The sequence below is a fragment of the Phodopus roborovskii genome, unplaced genomic scaffold, assembly GCF_943737965.1.
Source record: "Phodopus roborovskii unplaced genomic scaffold, PHOROB, whole genome shotgun sequence".
Lineage (NCBI taxonomy): Eukaryota > Metazoa > Chordata > Mammalia > Rodentia > Cricetidae > Phodopus > Phodopus roborovskii.
The window spans coordinates 2,533,119-2,551,881 of NW_026126613.1; the positions used below are offsets into that span (position 1 = coordinate 2,533,119).

The 18,763-nt window shown below is 43.5% G+C and overlaps 1 protein-coding gene across 5 annotated transcripts in view; it reads left to right on the plus strand.

Annotated features, from left to right (window-relative positions):
* Hivep2 (HIVEP zinc finger 2) overlaps window positions 1-18,763 on the plus strand; it is a 179,273-nt gene continuing 160,510 nt past the window's right edge. For 3 of the 5 annotated variants that reach the window (XM_051206169.1, XM_051206166.1, XM_051206170.1), the window contains exon 1: window positions 1-494. The gene's annotated coding sequence lies outside the window, so the exon portion shown is untranslated. Of the gene's footprint in view, window positions 495-773; window positions 897-973; window positions 1,207-18,763 lie in introns of those variants that run through there. The other 2 variants (XM_051206168.1, XM_051206171.1) reach the window with 2 other exon arrangements.

Sequence of the window (18,763 nt, forward strand, 5' to 3'; positions counted from 1 at the left end):
AGCGGCCGCCGCGGCTGCGAGGATCGCCCCCCCCCACCGCCCGCCGCGTCGCGCCCTCCTTCGGCCGCTGTCACCCGGACTGCCGGGAGCTGACAGCCGCCCGAGGGGTTCGCGGCGGCCGGAGACTGGCGGCCGGCGGGAGGCGGGCTGGAGGTGAGGGGGTGGAGAGCTGGAGAGCGGGGCGCCGCCGTGCGCGGTCTCTCCCTGGTGGAGGACGGTCTCCTCCGCAAAAAGAAAAAGAAAAAGAAAAAAGGAAGAAGGAAAAGAGAGAGAGAGAGACCTCTTCGGTGACTGTGGCATAAGTCTTTGCCAAGTTGAGTGGTGGACACTGAAGCTTGCCGGGAGCCCGAGCAACTTGCAAGGTCTCCTGGCTGGGTAGCAGCCTCCCTCCACGCCTCGACTCTTGGGTACTGGGTGCAGCCCCGGGGTGCGTGGAGGGCGCACCGGCCGCTGGCAGAGCAGAGCGGCGGGAATCTAGGTCCCTCCTCGGCTCGGTAAGTGGCCTCGGCGCTGTGTTTTTCCTGCCTGATCCATAGATAGAGCTTGTTTCACTTTACCCTCAAGTCGCCGTCGCCCAACTCCATCGCCCCCTCGGCGGCGGCGCGCGACCCCGGCCGGTTTCCTGGTGGCCCAGGGGTGAGGGTCGGAGGGGGGCGGGGATGGGGGGGAACCTCGGGGAGGGGGGTCGGGCGCGTTGGGAAATGCGGGGAATACCCTGGCCGAGGATCTATGCAGATGAGGGGAGGCTGCTTTGCGTAATGTCCTGGGGGGGGGAGGGAGGGGGCCGCGCGGGAGCGCTGGAGGCAGGAATGTGCCTGGTTACTAATGAGGGACGTGCACCGGCGCGCACCGCCCGGCCACCGCTGCGGCTGTCGCGGCCGGCGGCCCGTTGTCAGGTAGCGGGGGAGGGGGCGCGGTGCGGGGCCGGGGGCGGCGCGGGCGGCGCGGGCGGGCGGGCGGACGGCAAGGGCCGGGCCGCCGGCCTGCGGCCGAGCGAGCGCAGCGGAGGCACTGGCCGTGGGCATTTCGGTGACTCCTTTCTCCTCCCGAGCGAGGAAGGAAGGAAGGGGAGAAGGAAGGAAGGAAGCGAAGAAGGAGGGGACTGTCTCCATGGAAGGTTCAGGCGGAGGCGCCCTCGCCTTGCGGGTGCACCGGCCGCAGAGCGGCTCCAGCCGCCGCCGGCTGGCCCCGGGCGCGTGGAGACGGGTGGGGGCGGATTGCATGCTTATTTGTGCTTCTGCTTGGGGGATCGGGAAGAAACATGTGTGCTTGGGCTGTGCACCGTGAGGAGCTGGGTCTGCGCCTTTATGTCTGTTCCCTGAAGTGGGTGGAACGTTGGCCCGTTCCGGGAATGTTCCATGACGTGGTGCAGCCACAGGAAGGGGGTTAACGAGGGGCTCTCTGCCGCGGCGGCTCTGCTGGCTGCTATCAAAGCAGATGTGCAGCCGCTGCCGCACCTCTCACCTCCCTTCACCCTCAGCCCCCCCTCCTTTCCATTCTGTGCGTCTGGTACCGGTAGGGCTAAGACAGGAAAACGTAGCCGTGTGTGTGTGTGTGTGTGTGTGTGTGTGTGTGTGTGTGTGTGTGGTGGAGGGTGTGTGTGTGTGTGTGTGTGTGTGTGTGTGGTGTCTGTCGTATTTGGTGGGGGGACGACTCCAGATCTGCCCTGCCAGCCCAGCTGTTATCATAGATCGGTGCGCTTTATACGCATGTGCCTCCCGCGTCCTGTCCCTCTTACATAACATACCCAGTGCAGCAAAGGAAGGGAGCAAATGCGACCCCAACCCTCCAGGCTCACCCTGTGTGGGGGCTAGAAGGTCGGAAACGCTCTCTGTCTGGGTGTTGTGCTTCAGGGATGCGGTTCCCAGTGGGGGAGAGACCCAGGGGAAGGAGGGTTTCTTTTAGTGGTTCATCACTCGCCTGCTTGGAAGCATCTAAGTGCAAAGGACTGCAGGAACTAGTCCTCCGAATGCGAAAGCTTTTGACTTGCGTCGCCAAGGGAAAGTGGGCGCTCTCACCTCAGAGATGCAGCGAAGAAGGAGGGTCTGTAATAAAGACGCATGGAGGAGACCCGCAGAAACGTGCTTAGGCTGGAGGTGGGTGGGTGCGGAGGGGGCTAGCATCCAGGCGACCAGCGGAATCTCTTGAGAATAGGTTACACTAGAAACCCCAGGACACCTGTAATGGCTTAGAATTCACACAGGAAGCTGTGTGTGCAACTGACATTGCAAAACCCTTATGCTGCACAGTTATTTAGGCCCAAAATGAACACAGAGAGGCTTGCTTCCGGTACTTTCATTATAACAGAAATTTGAACTGATTTTTTTCCTCCTTCCCTTTCTGCCATTTTAAAAATAACTCAATTTATTTAAAAACTATATTGGTACTTTCTTCCACTCCCAAAGCTAGACTTAAGTAATTCACAGAAGGACTTTTTTTTTTTTTCCAACTCAGAGCCCTCTTGCAAGGGCTATTGATTTTTTTTTCCTCTTCAGCACAGTTGTTTCTTTTGCGTAAATTAATCAAACCCTGGAATTACTTGAAATATTAATAGGATTCATACTAATTGAATTTGCAGTGATCTGTCCCCCTAAAAAAAGGCCATGGAACTTTTTAAGACATATTTTCTGTACTGATACAGTGATTCTATTTGTCCTTGAGCAAGCCAAGTTGTTTTAAATATATGCATATATTATTATGGATAAATATGTGTTAGGGTTTGCAAATGCCTGATTGCTTATATGTCTTATAGGCATGCCAAGATAAAATTTTACAAATTACCCAAGAGGATTGTATAATGAGCATGTTTGGTTTGAGTTTTAGGATATAGGTCCAGAAGTTTTATCAAAACAGGAATGCTTTGCCTGTGAGTAAGGTGGAAATCATTTTTTATTGCTAAGAGAAAATTCTGGCGGAACCCCGAGGAGCCGTGGTACCGGATTACAACTGCATTTTTATTCTGAGAGGAGAGAGGGAGTTGCCAGTATCCGCCTAATGACAGGGTGCTTGGAGTGTCATAATCTCTGGACCACTAGGCTCGAAATAGGCACTATATTTCTCATGTGCAGAAAAGTACAATATCACAACGCTGAATCTTTTGAAAATTGTCCGAGATCGTTGATTGCTTTGGGAAGAGATGGTGTATAACACAAAAGTGCTTGTTGGCGTCTGTGGTGCATTCCAGTGATTGTATCTTATCAGATTGACTTTATTAACAACTTATTGTATGCGAAGTTGCTTAAGATTATTAAATCAGTGAAAATTGATGGACAGTTGGGGGGGCAATACATATTGCTACTTCACATTTAGACTTCAGCTTACATTTTAACTGGCTAGATCCTGGGGCAGGAGGTGTTGGGCTAAATAGCGTTAAAGTAGACATTCCCATAAGACATCAAATATGAATAATTTATTATGGGTAACATGTCACATAAGGAAATGGTCCTGTTTGCCTTCATTGAAAGAACATCCAGCAGAACCTTTAGATTGATCAGCTCCTTCCCTAGGTAATGTATGTACAAACATTCTGGTTACTATGAAACAAAACAGAAGACAACATACATGCAGGCGTGCCTTGGAGAAGAGTGATGCATGTATCGGCTTGAACTTTTGGCACTGTGACATTGTTCAGAAACCAGGCTGAATGTCTTATACTGAGTCCAGTAAAATGATAAATTTATTTGATACTTAGCTAGTATTTTTTTTTTCTTTAAGATGTGAAGGACTTCATTTCAGCCACAACCACAAATAAGTCTGCTGTTGTGTTTCTTTTTTAGTTCTTGACATCGTACCACATAGGAAAAGATTTGTAGAAAGTGTTTGGCATGGTGTAAGTGTAATCCGGTATGGGATGCGAAAGAATTGAAACTTATACCATCATAAGAGGAAAGTGGCTCAGATCAACCGGACACATGGCCGTGGGCTCTTCTGCTGGCTAAAAACACAGCTTTCAAATTTTATTTCCCATCGACACGGAGAGCCTTAAATCAGTCCTTGGCATCAGCCCTGTAGGTGGGGAATGACTCTGATATATGCCTCAATTGCTGTGGTAGACTCCTTATTTATGAAGTTTCGTGTGCACTCACTCTGAGTTCATGCTTTGGCTAAACCTTGGTATGTAAGTGTTGTGGCTATCAGGGACTGGAGCTGAGGAAGTTTGCCAGCTCAGCTTCATGAGTTCAGGTTTCATACGGAGCTTCAGATCATCCAGGGTAAGTGGCTTGGTTGGTTTTACTCACTGATAGTCTCTGATACTACCAAGTAAAAACTTAGGTGGGGGCTTTGCTGTGAAACCATTGGTGTCCATAGAGTACTGAAAAAAATAGGGGGGGGGATTTTATGATAATAGAGTTGTACTTGTTGGAAGGAAATGTCTGAGAAGTGATGCTACTTTCTTATTTGTTCCTGCTATCACAGTGGAGCTGTGTGCCCTTTGTGGGTAGTTTCGGTAAAACTTGGAAGAAAGCGGCTGAAAAATAGTATTTGCAAGAGGTGTCAGACACCATTAGGTCATTTGGAAAAATATTTTAGCACTTAATTATTGTGGCACAGCTCCAAAACTTCACGGAAGGAGGACGTGTTTCTGTGTTTCTTGCCTGGTTGCAAAGAGGCTTCTCCGTTAAAATAACTTGGACCTTTATTGGCTCCATAGTTGTGTTTCAGCTACTATTAGTCTAGACCAAAGATATGCTAATCTTACACATTAACACATCATTTGAGGTTATCGACTGGGACAAGAGATTTATTGTCTAAGTTAATCTCTAAGTTTAGATTTTCTACTTGCTTGAAAGGGTGTGCAACCACTTAGACGTGGAGAGGAAAAGAGGAAAGTGATGCTCATGCCCCCAAGAGTGAATCTGGGCAGGAAGCAGGAGGAGTCTCATCACTTCTGGGTCTCAGAATGATTGACTTCAGGGTTGGGAGTAAACAGTCCCCTCCTCCCCCGATTTTTTTAATACTTGCCACTCATAAGCTTAGCTGTCTTTTAAGACTACCATGGCAGATGCCGTGTCATCACAACTGATAGTCTAGTCATTCAATAAGTATTTTCCATGGGATAGCTCTTACGATGACTACTAAGGATATAATGATGGATCAAATGAGAAAGGGGGTTGGTGGACAGATACTGGTCAGGTGGCTGAATTTATCTGTGCGATACTGCATTTGTTTGCTATGGGGAATGCATAAAAGAGCTCATGTCAGCCTGGTCTGGGAGCCAAGAGTCGAGCACAGAACAGTGGATGGGAAAGTGTGGAGAGGACCATGTAATTTTCTTGAGGTCGGGAGATGTACATGTGTCCAGGGGCTGGAAGCCTGGGGCTGGAGGGCTGATAAGGAGGTGATAACCAGATAAGGCCAGACCAGGAGGGTGAGCCCTGGGAGGCAGGTTGACTACTTGAGTGATTGCCCAACCAGGCGTAAATAAGGCCTGCTCTTTGCAAAGCAAAGCAGGCCCTATGGTGCTCTGCTAGTGGTCATGTTAGAGGACTGTTGTTGGAAAATGAATTTCCAAGGACTGCATCTAGACATGTCACAGTTGCCTTCTTTATCAAATGGTTCTGACCCTCTGGTTTTTTTTTTTTCTTTGTTTGTTTGTTTGTTTGTTTGTGTTGTTTTTTTCGAGACAGAATTTCTCTGTAGCTTTGGAGGCTGTCCTGGAACTCTCTGTGTAGACCAGGCTGGCCTTGAACTCACGGAGATCTGCCTGCCTCTGGACTGCTGGGATTAAAGGCGTGCACCACCACTGCCCAGCTCCTTTGGGAGTTTTTAATGGCACTGAAGGAGCTGACTTCAGTTTACTATTTGTAGCCATAGGGAATTTAAGTTACAAAAATATTTATTTTAGGGCTCTAGTAAACTGAATTAGTCTGTATCAAGGATCCAATTGATGAGTAACTACCAACTCAGAGTTTTGGGGTTTTTTTTTGTTTGTTTTTTGTTGTTTTTTTTTTTTTTTCTTTTTTGTTTTTAAACAAGGTCGTGGTGTGAAGTAACTGACTAATCTTTGAAGCCCTGCATGAGCTGGATCTATTATTTCTTAACAACCAGTGAAGACTGAAACTTATAATTCTCTAGATAATTTATCTACATGGCTGCAAATATCAGGATTTAATTTCATATGATGAGGGGTCAGTGTCATGTGACGTTGAAGGAAAAGAATTGGAAACAAAGGCTTCTGAAGATAGCCTTCCTTTCCTTTTTTCGCTTGGATTACTTTGTTCATGTGCTCTCAATCTTATTCTTTGTATCATGTTGAAAATGTACGTGGCAATCCAAGCTTGGGCTCTGTAGGCAGGGTCACCTCAGACAACAGGGCAGTTAGCTCCAACTTCAAGGTTTCTTTCAGAGTCTAGAGAAGGCATATGGTTCATTGTAACCCTCATTATAGAGCAGAATTAAAACGACCAGGTCAAAGTATTGATGGGAGCTTCCTGCTCCTTAAACTGGAAAGAACTGAAGGCCTTCACAGGAAGCTCTGAAAGCTGAGTAAAATAAGTCAAGTGATGTGTGTGGGGCAGGGAGGGGGGATAGAGTGGTGGTACCAGGGAGGGGAAGAGTCAGGGGAGCTTGGAAAGATAGCTGGCTTTCGATGACCTTAGCAGCCCGGAGGAAGCTGAGCTGCACACGAGGGTTGGCGCAGAGCAATGATGCTATGATGTGTGTATTTTAGGAAGGTTATTAAGGTCTTGGTGGTAAGGAATTGGTCTGTGGCAACATTCAGTATGGAGGTCACTCTGTTGTGTGACAGTGAGACTTCTTTCATCTCTAACCTAACATTACCTTACCATGCTGTGAATAAAGCGATTACAATATTTTATTAAACACTGCTGTTTCAGGTTTGATCAGCAATTTAAGTGAAGTATGATACTACTGTTTTAAGTTACTCTACAAAGTTTCACCTTAGGAAAGATTTATCATGTAGTGAAAGCTGATTGTTCAACACCAGTGTGTAAAAGTGTTCATAGTTCTGAACACAGGGGGCTTATAGTTTGGAGTGGAAATGTATAAGGGTGAGTCATTGGTAAGCTATTAGAAGAAGATGGTTTTTAATTGGTAGCCATTGTATCTAAGTCATGACAGCGCTGGGCAGTGAGTGGACAGTTGCAAATGTCAAGCTTCATTTGGCAAAGTTTTATTTGGTGGTTTCATTTTCTCTGAAAAGAAAGAGGATCATGGAGGTCTTATTTGCATGGGGTCAGATTCACTTATGTCAGAGGTCCAGCAAAAGCATGGGACTTTAGCAACTAGGCTTTGGGTGAATTTGGACACACCTTCATTTGTAATAACTCAAAGATCTATGCATGCCCTCCCTCCAACATATAAATGTGATAGAAAATCATGCGTGTTTAGTGAGAAAGAAAATACCTATTGTTACAAAATGACACCATGAATTCTTACCTAGATGGGCACAGAAAACATTTATTTTAAAATCGAGATGCTGTCTAATTCTGTGTAAGGAAGACTATTGGGGAGGTAATTTAACTTGTAAGTAGCTTTGTACTCCAAATTGGGAGATTCATTTGAAACTATGCTTTATTTCTTTTGGAAGCCTGACAACTAGTTTAATAGTGTACATATGAAGCACTAATTTGCCTTGTTAATTGGAAGCAATTAAATTGAAGCTATTTTATGCTTCTTAATTGTCTGAAAATTACATGTGTTGCCATGTCTGTGTAGTGGGAGGCGAGGGCCAGGGAAGGTAAGGTATAGTAGGAGAGCTGTGTGTGCCAAGGACTGAAGGTTTGGCTTTGTCTTTGCATGGAACTTTTGTGATGAACTGGAAGCTAGTCATCCAAGCTCTCTGGACTTCATTTGGAAACAAGACATTGGAACAGATGGCTTCTAGAGCCTCTTCGTGTATTCCATCAGTCCAAAAACTCTACTTCGTTGTTGTAGGGGATACAGTGTCAATTTATTCTGTAATTATGGTATTACCCGGATGAACAAAACACTTAAAAAAAAAAAAAAGTTGGCACAGGGCCAGTTTAGCAGATCAGTTAAGAGGAAGGGATTGGAGGTTTAAAGAGCCCTAGTCCTAGGACAGGCTTCATAGCCCTTGTGAGCTCACCACCGCCCTGAGATTTGGTGTTATCTCTATGTTTACAAGTAAAGGAACTGAGTCATTAGTGCATCTGGACTTGAACTCAAGGCTCCATGCCAATTCATAATGTGTAATTGTTCACATTAAGAGTCTTTCAAAAATTAAAAAAAAAAATAAAGATCAACCATTTTTTTTTTTTAACCACTGAGTATAGGTTTCCCTCAGCAGCCTATGGGTGCTTACCAGAGGGTTAAGTGGGTATTCTATGGGTTTGGAGCCTCGATTTGAAATCAGAACAGGTGAAATGCACCTGGGTAAGTTCCAGCTGGGGTGTGTGAGGTAAAAGTCACTCAACAGCCCTGAGTTATGAAAGAAAGGAGGGAATGCCCGTTGGAGAATCATTGTGAAACTTGTGTGAGAATGTGTGCTCTGATCTGATCTCTGTGAGCTCTCAGTGGATGTATCGTACCCGGGCGGCTATGATTATTTTTAAGGGATCACACTGGAATAAAAACTCAAAAGAACTCATGTTGCCGTGACATGAAGTGTTTTCAAATGGTCTCTTAAACTCTTGATTGAAACGGTTTAGAAAACAGTGTCATAATGTACAAGGCTTCAACAGTTAACAGATGGAAACACCAGTTAAGATCTTGGATATTTCTCATTCAGCTCAGCCAGTGTACTGTACCAGTGAGGTGAACTGAATGCTCTGGGGTGGGAAGGTTTCTCTCCAAAAATAGCCGTGGGTGCCTGAATTACCCAACTTGAACTTTTGCCTAAGTCTCAATAGCTGGAGCAGTGTTCGTTCATCCGAGGCCTTGGGTCCACACATGGGGCAATTCTGGGGACTGCTGATTTTAAAATGCTTTCCTTATTAATCCAGCAAACATTGGTGATCTGGGAAAGATAGGCACTGAGACATCATCAGTGAACAAAATAGTAAGTAAGAGAAGTCCCAGTCCTCAGGGAGTATGCATTCTAGTAGACCGATTTAGAAATGTTCTGGCAAATTCAGTTATTATGCTATATGTTTTCCAAAGTGTTTCACTAATTCCTACTTATGTAATGAGTCTTTGGCTTAAATAGGATTTAAAGAAACACGGAAAGATCACTTAAATCACTGCTGAAATACCCCCACTGACTTAAACATACATATTTATGCACACATGTATGTAAACATATAAATAAATATTATAGCATTATTTTTTTTTAATTTTCAGGGTAAAGGATGCAGTGCAACATGTCCCTAAACCAGGGATTCATCCCCAGTACTGCAAAAACCAAGTTAAAAAAATAAAAGGGAATTCATATAGTTTTCAATAGTGCTGTCAGACTTTGGCATGGGAATGAAACACCATCTATGTATTTATTTATTTATTTTGCAAATGGCATATCACATTGTATTACATGAACATTTGTAAGTTTGCTGACATAAAGATTATACTTGGAATTTATATTTTAATATTATTTAAGTTAAAGTTGCCAGTACATTAGGATGGCTCCCACTTCCACCAAAATGTGCTGACCACAGTGTGTGATGGTGAGCACATGGTGTGTATTTACCGGATCTCCAGATGCATCATACAGTGAAGACTAGGAAAGAAATTTTATCTCTCTGCAAGGTGGGACATTTAAGGCACATTGAAGGAACCTTAAATGGATACAAGACCTGACTAGACTCAGTCTCAATGGCCAGTCTATCAGTGTGCTGCCCACTAGGGTGACTTGATGTTTTTGCTTTTATTATATGCGCTCTAGTTACAAAGACCTCTTGAAGCCATGGTCTGAGTCTCCTGTCTGTTTTCACCCAAGTGAGCACAAGCCCCAGCCCTTCTGTGGCCAAGAAAGGGACTTTGTCATTGATTTCGAATTTGCCTGTATCATAGTTTCCCTTGCCCTTCTTCTGTTGAAGAGGCTCGGAAGAGAGTTGTGTGAAGGGGTTCTTGCTCACAGGTTGGGCTGTTATGGAAGTGCTGTGTCTTGGGGGACCAGCTTGGGTATACAGGGTGTGAAAGAGGGAGTAGATTTCTTTTTTTTTTCTCTTACCTATGCTCCAAGTGAAATGGAGGGGGACAGACTTGGAGTGAAACTTTGTCTGTCTTGCAAAGCTGGTGGTGAAATTCTCCATCTTGGGCACTGGGCAACGTCCCTCGAGACAGTCCTGATAGCCAGCCCAACACTTTGTAGATAGGTCATGAGGAGTTCAGCTCCTAATTGCCATGGAGCAATGATCAAACTTTGTTTCTATCATCTCTTGACATTTTATTTTTTATAATCTCCATCCCTTTAAGCCCAGAAGACCACAAGGTTATAAACATTCCGTTTGTTTTCTTGTCCTTAGCCATGTGTCAGAATTTATTCTAGAAGTATAGAAGTTTTGGAATTAAATGAGGACTTCAGATGCCAGCTCTGCTCTCCTAAAGATGTGTTCATTAAACTTTGCAGTAGGGCTGGAGGAGCCACCAGAACAGATGACTCGAAACCCTGACCCCAGCACTTGATTGCTTGCCTCGGTATTGATTTTCAAAATGACTCAGGCCAAGCGACTGTACCTCTGTCTGTGAAAGCAAAGCTTTGCTGGTACCACTGTTCTGCCTCCTGGGAATGGACCAGGGCAATACAAGGGAATCAGGGGCTATTTTTAGAGTGCAAAGCAGCACTAACTTTTGAGAATAATGCAGTTGCTGGAGAAAAACAACAATAAAACCCTACACACAGTGATATGTTTGTGACAAGGGTTAGCAGACCTTTCTCCATGTGACTGATGGTTGTTGCTGCAGTTTCTTACAGAATATGTGTTCCCAGAGAGAGAATGGTCAGGATCTCCATAGCTTCTGATAATGTCCCCTGATGGGTTTAACGTGTGATATAGATCATTACCACGAAAGGCTAATATCGAGCTAGTTACCGATGTGTTCAAGCAGCAAATAAGTAAAATGAAGAAACCGAGGGAAAGAAAACACACCCAAAGGCAATTGTTTTCAAATGTGTAATCTGTTTACTTTGTTCAAATGACCTTAGTGAGATGCATGATGAACTTGGTCCCAAATTCAATCAACTATAGCCTTTAAAAAGGGCCAAGTGGCTCAGAATATTCTAAATGACCTTTTAAAAAACACAGGGCTCAACAGTGTTGGATATAGCAAGTAATTGGACACGAGATGTGGATGGTAGATTTTTCTAATGGACAAACTCCAAATCTGTTAAGTCATTAGTTGAGTTTTGGCTGTGTTTGGGGAGAATTTGCTAGTGTTAAGCCTAATGAAGCCTGACAGTGGTCATTAACAGCTGGAAAAGTTTTATCCCTTAGTGGATAATCCTATGAATTTATGTTATGAAGGAACTGTCCTGACCACCCTTTTCTTATTCTCATGAGTGATACAAGAGGGAACAATTGAAAGCTATCAAAGGACATTTCAAAACAAATAATATAATTACTGCGGTTTTGAAGTTGGCTAAGATTATGTGAGGCCATCTTATAGTCATAAAACCAATGGCTCCCTGTGTATCTTAATACTTGCGATCTCCTTTGAGCTAGCCAGGTTAGGTCTAAGTTACTTGGGAAGTTTTCACAATTTGCCACACTACTGCATAAAGGAAATGGCTGTTCTTTGTAGTTGACATGGAAGTGTCCCTGGCAAATGGGATAGAAGTTGGGAGAGGGGGTGAAGAATAGGGTCTTTTGAATATGGACATGCCTTGGTGTTTGAGTCTATGGGTCAGTTCCTGGTGTTTTTTTTTTTTTTTTTTTTCTAGCACATTAGTTTGTGTATGGGCCCTAGCATCTCATAAGATGTTTTTGTTCTTTCCCTGTGATACATTGTATAGTAGGCTGTGGTGGAATTCAAGTGTCTAAAATGATGCTCATCAGGACTTAAGCTTAAGATCTGATGTGTTGTGTTTGATCTGTCAGCTGGTGACAGGGCTCTTTGCAATGTGAAGTCTCTTATAAGATTCTAGGGGTAGATAAGCCCACTGGAGCCATCATTTAATGCCCAGCCATGGAAGAAATAATTCAGGACAGTTCACCCTGGGCTGCCTGTATTCAGCCTCTACTTAAACACCATTTTCTTTGGGAGGCCCCACCTACTGTGGATGGTTCTCTTCATCAGTAGCATGGTTCTCCACAGCATTGCACAAGAAATTTACCCACTGTCTGGCAGAAGTTCCTACAATTATTTAGGTGATAATCCTGTTCACATTGTTTACTCTCTGTTTTCCAGGATAACTATTCCTAGTTCCTTCAATAGATATCATGGGACATTTATTATTTTGTCAGGGACTGGATGTTCATGTTTGAAACTCACTCTAGGCTGTCTTTATCTATCTATCCACCTACCTACCTACCTATCTATCTATCTATCTATCTATCTATCTATCTATCTATCTATCTATCTTAAATAAGACCTCAAAATTAAGTTGCTTAATCCTATCTACTCTATTTGTAGACAGCTTGTGTAAAGCAGAGGTACCTTGTAGAGTCATACAGTGTAAGCTGATCTCAGCAAGTGTAACCATAAGATTCTGGTATATGTAAGATGCATAAGAAAATAAAATGCAGTATACATACAAGCTGGTAGAAAACAGACTGCTTCACCACCGCATTCAAAATCGTACATTCTAGCATGCTTCGGAAAAGAACCGTGGAAAGGAAGCTATGTTTAAAGGAGACAGGTGAAGTACCATGAGAGAGCCTGAGATGATAGATTCAGAAGGTGCAAAATAAAACCCTTGGCGGAGGATGTGGGAGATGTTTCCTGGAAGAAGGGGATGCTTGAGTGAGGCCTTGACCTTGACAGGCATAAACGGGCAGTGCAGTAAGTGTGTTTAGAAAGGCCTCTGCTTCGAAGATAGCAACAAATGCATAGGAGGGGAGTGCTGGCTGAAAAGAGAGACTGGAAGACAGTTTTCTTAAGAACTTGCATGCGGGTACCCAAAACTACACAAGGCAGCCAGAGATGTGCTCTGCTGCGGTGAGAGTTTGGACCTCAGGACTTTGCAAACACAGTTGAATAAGGGGAAACAAAGAGATGAAAGAGTGTGTTTGGAAATTTCTATGCAAGAAATTCAGTTGCGTTTATAAACAGCATGGGATATAGACATTGTCTGCATGGGTTTACTGTTATGGTTGCGTTTATAAACAGCATGGCATACAAAGGCATTGTTTCGGCAGGGGCTTACTGTTATTATGCACTGCCTGTCCTACAAATGGATCTGTCTCAAAACAATGACTTCAGTCTTAAAGGTAGAGTGAAGGATGTGTGGCTGGTGGACCCATTGCTGTCCACTCTGGTGCTGTCTCTTTACACTTCCTACCTTTTGGGAATAATAATGACATGCTTAGTTTAAATTACTATCACTTCAAAATAAAGTTAACTAATGTTTTCTGCAATGTCTTTTTCTCTACGCATTAAAAGTGGGGGTGCTGCGTGGCGTTGGTGGCACCCGCCTTTAATCCCAGCACTTGGGAGGCCAGCGGATCTTGTGAGTTTGAGGCCAGCCTGGTCTACAGAGCAAGTTCCAGGACAATCTCCAAAGCTACAGAGAAACCCTGTCTCAAAAAACAAAACAAACAAACAAATGGGGTGCAGAATATCGGAAGAATTCCCATGCATGTGCATTAATCGTGCAACCTCTGAATAGTACAGTATAATATGCAACTATTTTTGCATCTTTGTAACAGCCTAGAAAAGTACGCTTTTGAACTCTGCACTGCCTAGAGTGTCTACAGGACAGCTTTAATTTACCTGTCCAGATTGCTTATTAATCTATAAAGTGAACAGCCAGAGAAGTCAATATTTAAGCAGGTAATATCATAGAACAAGCAAATCTATATGGCAAGGTGATATATTAGCCTTATAATAGAGTTAATGATTATATATGACTTGAATAAGACTTCTTATTTCCTTTGATTTTGGATCTCTTAATGATTATGGAGATTATTGTATTTTAATTTCCATCGCATTTTTTAATTTTTGGAGGAATGTACTTTGTGTGGGACTAGTGGAAACACAGGTAGTGTGTGTATCATTGATTTTTAGGTTTCTGATGTTCAAGCACTATTATAATTTAAATTTTATTAAAATTTATAAAGTAGAATTAAAATCTACTGTTCCAAAATATTAAATGTAGCTAATAACTGTCAGAGGAGGTGTGCTGTCACACATTGGAATATTTCCTGTTTTACCACTTGAAAATACATTAGCATCTTCCTAGAGGTCTATGGTCTGAGGGGATGGTGATGGCACCTCATCCTGCATCACTGAGGGAAAGAGAAGTGGTCCTTGGACCACTTGTTCTTGTGACTGTCTAAGTTATAGATGCTTCAGTTTGACTTGCTACCCAAATTTATATATACCTAAAGAGAAAGTGTGAAATAAGTTATCCTGTAAGTTTCTTCTTATCTCCCATTTATGTGTTTTTTTTTAACATAATGAAAAAGCACCGTGAACCTGAAGAACTCATAATTTAATATTATGCTCTGTACTTTCAATTGTATGTTTATTCACAAGTTGATCTATTTTATTGCTGCTATACTGTTTATATATATATATAAGTAAATATATATATATATATCTTTAGTCTGTGCTAAATTTAGAGCCATATTAATTTCATTTAGCCTATAATTAGGATTATAAAACAGGAGAATTTTTAACCATCCCCTTTGTTCATTTCAAGTGTCATCATCAACAATGAAATATAAACTGGAGAGCATGAGGTTTGAATAAAATAGTCACCGAGCCTAGACAGTATTTGGGCAGTCACTTGCAGTTTGTGGTGTGTTAATTATATGCCAGTGACATAATTTGAAATTAAGTAAAAATATGCACTCGTAAAGAAATGTTTAGGGTAGGCTTACTGAGTAAAGCAATGATTGAGATGGGGAGCCCCACTGAAAGTAGTTGCTGAGGGATCACTGAGGAGAAAGACAAACCCTGAAAGTCTTCCTGGACTTGGATACATGGCAATCCCCTTTAAAACCAAGAATGCTTGTACCATTGGGAAACTCATAGGATTCGTTTAAAAGTTGCGATCTATCTACCTACCTGTCTGTCTGTCTATCTATCTATCTATCTATCTATCTATCTATCTATCTATCATCTACCTACCTACCTACCTGTCTATTTATCTAACTATCTAACTATCTATCATCTTTTCTCTATCATCTATCTATCTGTCTGTCTGTGTCCCCTTTTCTTACTGTGTGTGTGTGGGGGGGGGTTCAGTGTTTAAGAGCACTTGCTGTTCTTGCAGAGAACTTGGGTTCAGTTCCAGCCACACACAGGGCAGCTCACAGCTATCCCTAAATCCAGTTCCAGGTGATCCAATGCCCTGTTCTGACCTGTATGGATGCGGTACAGACAAAAACACTCACACAAAATAAAATGAATTGAAAACTATTTTTTTTTTTAGTTGCCATGTTCAGGCTAAGGAAAATGAGGCATTTGGAACGATTGTGTCTTAGATCCTCCCAGGACTCAAGGATGGCATTGCCTCCCTCTTCCCTGAAGTAGAACAGTGGTGGCATCTGCAGGGACAAGGACAAGGTGCTTCTTTTCAATAGCATTGATAGGAGCAGAGCTCAGGTCTTCATGATTCTGTTGGTCCAGACACGCTGGACATTTCAGTACTTGCAGCTTATTTCTGGATGTATGTGAAGTACATAGTTTTCTTTTTCTTTTCCCCCCTCTGAGGTAGAGTTTCTCTGTGTAACAGCTCGGGCTGTCTTGGAACTCGATTTGTAGGCCAGGCTGGTCTTGAATTCACAGAGATCTGCCTGCCTCTGCTTCCGACTGCTGGGATTAAAGGTGTGCACCACCACCGCCTGCCATGAATGGAATATTTTCATACTATGTACATTTATATTGGTTGCTCAATAAGCGATTTTTGTTCTTTGGGTGTTAAGCTAAAAAGACAAGGGATTAAAGGCACTGGCTTTGGGTCACTGTAACGGCCCCGTAAGTTCCCTTTGATATTGTCCAGGACAGTAAGGATTGAATGTGACAGTTGGCATTTCTCAGATTTCACGTTTATGTCCCTTTAACATGAAAGATAATCTGCTTTTAAAAATGAAGGCTGTTGGATTGGGCATGCAGCTGAGTTAGTCTTGTGTTTTCCTGCTTTCTCCTGGCATTGCAGTGGTACATACCTGTGATGTCAGCACTAAAAAGCTATGGGCAGGAGCATCACCTGTTTAAGATCATCTAGCTAGAAAGCTTGTCACAAGCAAAGCAAACGGCAGACTAATTTATTAAGGAATAGGCCTGGGTGATGGGTGTTACAGAATTGTTAAGATAGTGTTCTCGCTCTTGAATCTTCATTCTTTCATGTTTCCCTAGCTTACAGTGAAGTTTACATTTAAATAATGTTATTATATAATAGAACTCTAAATATGTTAAAATACATTTCTTATGTCAGTTATAGGTTCACAGCAAATTGAGGAGATTAGAGAATTCTCATATGCCTTATTTATGTGTATCCTGCCTCTCCCCTTCAATATTATACCAATGAGGAAGACATGTTTCCATCCAAGGGCTTATATAGAGACATTACCATTACTGGAGGTCATAGTTTACACTGTGTCAAGCTGGATATAACTCTTGTCATGTCCCATGCAACACTGTGTAGTTAAAATGTTAGAGACGGTGTGGTTCAGTGCCTATAATACAGGTCCACCATGAGAATCGAAGGCATCATTTTTCTTGTAATTAACAGTCTATCTCATTAACAAACTGAAATGAAACTATTTCAGTTTTTGTTTCATAATGATTATACAATACCTTATGGTCTTATTTTTAACCACTATTAACCTTAACCCACTGACTTGTAGAATCACACAGGGTTATCATAGCTATGATTTGAAACTAAACAGGAGGCTAGAAATTGAGGATAAAGGGAACAAAATCAGTGGCTTAAAAACTATAAACCTTTAAAATATTTTGGTCAAGTATTTTGTTGCTGTTTTCCAGGATAAATATAAGATTGAACAGACCTTAGAAGACTATGACAAATGAGTTGAGATCATTAAGACTTTAATAGGTGAAAGTTTTAATGTTGTGCAGTGAGTAACAGCATTTCTTGGTATCTTTGACTTCATTGGAGGGTGTGCAGTTTGGAAATACGTGTTTTCTTCTGCCGTGTGACAGTTACTTAAGGAATCCATATTGGCGATAGGAAACGGGGCTGGAGGGGAGGATGGGAGAAGGCTGGCCACTTAGGTGGTTTCCACTTTGGATGCTTTAAGAAAAGATCCCCAGTGGAGAGTTCCATCAGGGAAACTGCATTCAGGGCTGAGCCAGGAAAGTGTTCTTGGGGGCCCTGAAGATGAGTGCCTCTTTCTGGGGGAGATGAGCCCTGCTGGAGGGAGCCTCTGTGGAGAGGGCCGGGCGTCCAGTGACCTCGCCTGGGAGCGTGGACCCCCCACGCGGGGAGGCGGTGGGAGCCAATGCGCGCGCCCCCGCCCTGCCCGCAGCTGAACTCTGGCCCCGGGGCGGCCACCAGAAGGATCTGACTGCGATGACGTCTCCGCTGCTGTCAGTGCACAACAGGAAATGCTCTCCGCCTCCCCCCTTCCTGCCTGGAGAAAGTGGGGCTCTTTGCTCCCGGCGGCTGGCCGAGACCTAGTTTCGGGGCCCAGGCCGAGCACCCTGCTTCCGCAGGGGCCAACTGGGCGGGTGGAAAGCCGGGGTGAGCACTGGCCGCAGACCGCCCAGCCTGGGGACCCCGAACATCCGGAGGGGACCCCGAAAGGAGGTCCTGAGTGCTGAATAATGCTGATCTCATAGGGCCTGGGTTGATTCTCCTGTTGCAAAGCCCTGACAGGAAACCACCTTTTTAACCCTCCTTTTTACTTTGTTGTGGGAATACTGACTTGGACATCTAGGACAGAGCATAAACATGACAATGCCAGGCGACCCTGCAGGACAGGCTCCTTACCAGCGATCAGTCTTGGTACTCATTTAAGTCGTTATTTAGGTAAAGTCAGGCTTGCGGTTAAAAATACGAACCATTGTGCAAACTTAGGGACAAAACAGCAGCAGCCATGGATTTATTATCTTGAAGTTGCAAATATTTTTGCAGACTTTCCACTTTCCCGGTAGACCTAACCTTTTTAGTAAGTGTTCACAGAATCTTTGAAAATTGCGTTTTATAAGCGACATTCAGGATTCTGATCTCTAATTTCGTGGCATGGATGCCTGGGTTGCACATGCCTACAAGCACAGTAACGAAACGAGCCGTCAGCTAAGCGAACGAACATGGTGATAATTTCCGTGGTTGACTCATGAATAGGCTTTGTATTGGTAGATTGTTCTTCTGGCCACACAGCCAAAATGCCAAAGTTCACTACGAGGTCTGCCGAGGTTTCTTATATCAAACACTTGACAAGAGTTTTAGTTAGATGAAAATGCTGTGTAGTAGTTTCTAGTAAACCTGAAAATCTGGCTGGGATGCAAATGCTGTTTACTCTTTAAGCTACTTGTAAAGCTCACCACCGACTTGTGCTTATGTCCCCACAGGATTACTCCATGTGAGTGTAGCATATGATGCCGTTAGCATTGGGGAACTTTGAGATTATCTGAGTAGATTTTTTTAATAGGACCCGTGAATCTTGAAATTGAAATTTTTTTTTGGGGGGGGTAGCTTTTTTCCTATTGGACTTTGACAGAGTATAGAAAGCCGTTTAGTGAAATAAAGTTGGATCATAAAAACGGGAGCTGATTT